The sequence below is a fragment of the Leptonychotes weddellii genome, chromosome 16 (assembly GCF_054177405.1).
Source record: "Leptonychotes weddellii isolate Sample4059 chromosome 16, ASM5417740v2, whole genome shotgun sequence".
In the NCBI taxonomy this organism is placed as follows: domain Eukaryota; kingdom Metazoa; phylum Chordata; class Mammalia; order Carnivora; family Phocidae; genus Leptonychotes; species Leptonychotes weddellii.
The window spans coordinates 23,475,838-23,479,475 of record NC_138384.1 but is presented as its reverse complement, the minus strand read 5'-3'; the positions used below and the strand labels follow the sequence as shown (position 1 = coordinate 23,479,475).

The 3,638-nt window shown below is 33.8% G+C and overlaps 1 pseudogene; it reads right to left on the bottom strand.

Moving 5' to 3' along the window:
• Positions 1-1,468: 1,468 nt before the first annotated feature.
• Positions 1,469-2,555, bottom strand: LOC102750148 (small ribosomal subunit protein eS1-like; annotated as a pseudogene).
• Between the last annotated feature and the right edge of the window lie 1,083 nt (positions 2,556-3,638).

The following is a 3,638-nucleotide window of genomic DNA, read 5'->3' as shown; positions in this document are numbered from 1 at the left end:
ATCATTGTTTTAGCTTCATATCTAAGAAAATTTTCCCTAATCCAAGTCACAAAGGTTTTCTGCTATGTTTTCTCTGGAAGTTTATAATTTTCAGTTTATATTAAATCTGTGATTGATTTTGGATTAATTTTGGTATGTGGTATGTATCAAAATTATTATTATTATTTTTGCTTATGGATAGCCAATTATTCCATCACCATGTGTTTATTTTATTTTCTAGGTGGGGAGAGAGAGAGCACAAGCATGCAAATGGGGACGGGGGATGAGAAGCAGAGGGAGAGGGAGAGAGAGTCTGAAGTGGGTTCCACACTTACAGGGAGCCCCACATGGGGCTCTATCTCATGATGCTGAGATCATGACCTGAGCCAAAATCAAGAGTTGGACGCCCAGCTGACTGAGTCACCCAGACTCCCTTCCATCAGCACATGTTTAAAAGATTTTTCTTTCTCCACTGAATTGTTTTTATACCTTTGTTGAAAATCAATTGTTCATGTATGTCTGGGTCTAATTTTTGAATTCTTTATTCTGTTATATGGACCTATTTATTTTTATGGCAATAACTCACTCTTTTGATTATTGTAGCTTTATAATTATAATGTTAGTCCTCAAATTTAAAAGTTGTTTTGGGGATTCTAGGTCCTTTGTGTTTACCTATGGGTGTTAGGATCAGTTTGTCCATTTCTACAAAAAAATTTGACTTGGATTTTGATTGCGTTGTATTGAATTTATAGATCAGTTTGGGTAGAACTTCCGTCTTCTGATTCATAAACATGGTTTATCTCTTCATTTACTTAGGTCTTCTTCAGTTTCTCTCAACAATGTTTTGTAATTTTCTGTGTTCAGATTTGTTCCTAATAATTACATATTTTTGTTGCTATTGTAAATAATATATTGAAAAATTTCAACTTCCAGCTGTTTGTTGTTGGTAGATGAAAATATAATTGATTTTGTATCTCGATCTTATATCCTGCAACCTTTTAAATTCACTTACTAGTTCTAGTTGCTTTATTGCACATTCCATCATATTTTTTTTACATAGATAATCATGTCATCTGTGAAAAAAGACAACGTTTCTTCTTCCTTTCCAAACTGGCTGCCCTTTATTTCTTTTCCTTGCCTTATTGCTCTGGCCAGAGTCTCCAGTACAGCGTTGAACAGAACTGGTGAGAATGGGCATCTTTATTTTGTTCTTGTCTTAGGGGGAAAATATTTAGTTTTTTACCATTATGTTTGATGGTAGCTATAAGCTTTATGTAGATGCCTTTATTGGGTTGAGAACGTTCCCTTCTATTTGTAGTTTGTTGAGAATTTTTTTAAAAATAAGGAATTAACATTGGATTTTGTCAAATGTATTTTCTGTATCTACTGAGATTATCATATAGTTTTTTAAAAAATTAATGAATATGGTATTTTACATTGATTTTTGAATGTTTAACCAATAGTGTATTTTTTTAAAACATCACAAATAAGGTTTTTTATTTGTCACCATTAAATGTCTGAATTTTAAACAGATTCTTGGACTGGTGGCTCATATCAATCAGCTCGTTCAACTTTAGCATGGGTCTCATCCCCGGTAGCTTTTCCAGAACTACTGCCTTCACCTTGAAGCTCCATGAGCTTTCCCAATTCAAACTTGGGCTTCTTCAGCATTTTTACTTTTCTAACGAAGATATCATGGAATGGATAAATAGACTGACAAACTTTTTCTGTATCTTTTCCAATGCTGTCTGGAATCAGTTTATTGACCACTTCTTTCAAGTCATTTGTCTGCACCTCTTGGGTCATGATTTCCATCATCTTTTTCTGAATTTGACAGACCTGTTGGTGCTGAGCCTAAGAGGTCTTCCAAATCTGATTATTGCTTTTTTTAGTAAAACCAACACAAAACTGATGAAGCAAATAACCGTCGGTAGTCTTGACATCAACATGAGCTTCAATCATGGTCTGCCATTTTTTGACCATGGAGCACATTTTGTCATGGGTAAGATCCATGCCATGGAAATTAGTCAGGCAGTTTTTGCCCTGAACATTCTCAGTAATTAGCTTGAATTTTCTAAATGCAACTACATCATTCTGCAGATCAGCAAGGCTCATTTCAAAAACATGACCCTTGAGGCCATCAGATGTGATTTTGGTTCCTTGAGTTCTTGTGACTGATGTTTTCCCAATATTTCTTTTTTTTAATTTTTTTATTTTTATTTATTTATTTTTTTTAAGATTTTATTTATTTATTTGACAGAGAGAGACACAGCGAGAGAGGGAACACAAGCAGGGGAAGTGGGAGAGGGAGAAGCAGGCTTCCCGCGGAGCAGGGAGCCCGATGTAGGGCTCGATCCCAGGACCCTGGGATCATGACCTGAGCTGAAGGCAGACGCTTAACCGACTGAGCCACCCAGGCGCCCCCCCAATATTTCTTATATTGAACATAGCTGGTGCTTTTACATCTTACCAATCTTTCTTAGAAAATGGATCAACCACTTTCTTCTTGGCTTCCTTTTTGCCGCCTTTCATAAGACGCTTGTTCTTGCCCACCGCCATGGTGCTGCTCAGGGAGCCAAAAGGCCAATAGTGCATTTTAAAGATTAAATTCAACTTGGTCATGATGTATTATACTTTTTGTACAACATTGCAATTGTTTTGCTAAAATTTTGCTTAGAATTTTTGTATTCATGATCATGAGAGTTATTGGTCTGTAATTTTCTTTTCTTGTAATATCTTTGCCTGATTTTTGTATTAGGATAATGCTGGTCTTATACAAATAGATTGGAAAGTACTCTTTAATTTTTAAATTTCTACAGCAGTTTATGTAGAATTGGTATTATTTCTTTGTTAAATATTTGGTAGATTTTACCAGTGAAGCTATTTGGGCCTGGACTTTTGTTTGTGGGAGAACTTTTAACTCCAATTACAATTAATGTAATAGATATGAGTTATTTAGGTTACTTCTTCTTGAGTGAGGCTTGGTACTTTGTGCCTTTCAAAGAACATGTCCATTTCATCTAAATTGTTTATTGACATAAAATTATTCATAATATTTGCTTATCTTTAGAATCTATAATGATTTCGCTTCTTTTATTCCTGATATTGGTAATTTGTTTTCTCTGTGTCTCTCTCTCTGAAAAATCTTGGGAGAGGTTATCAGTATTTCTGGTTTCCCAAAACAACCAGTTTTTGGTTTTGTTGATTTTTCTCTCATTTTTCTGTTTTTTATTTTATTGACTTTCATTTTTTAATTTCTTATCCTTTGTTAACTTTGGGTTTAGTTTGCTCTTCTTTTCATTTTCAAGATGAATGCTGAGGTTGTTGATTAGAGACCTTTCTCCTCTTCCTCTTCCTTGTCTTTCTCCTCATCCTCCTTCATCTTAAATATAGGTATTCAGTACATATTTTGTCCCAACTACTACTTTAGAAGTATTCTTCAAAATTTGATATGTTGTGTTTTCATTTTCATTCATTTGAAAAGCTTTCTAATTTTTCTGTTAATTTCTTCTTTGACTTATGGGTTATTTATAAGAATCTTATTTCATTTCCAAATATTTTGGGATTTCTGGAGATATTTCTGTTAATGATTTTTATCTCAATTTCATTATATTGACCTGAATTTTTTCATATCCACTATCTTCTTCAGTTTTTAATTT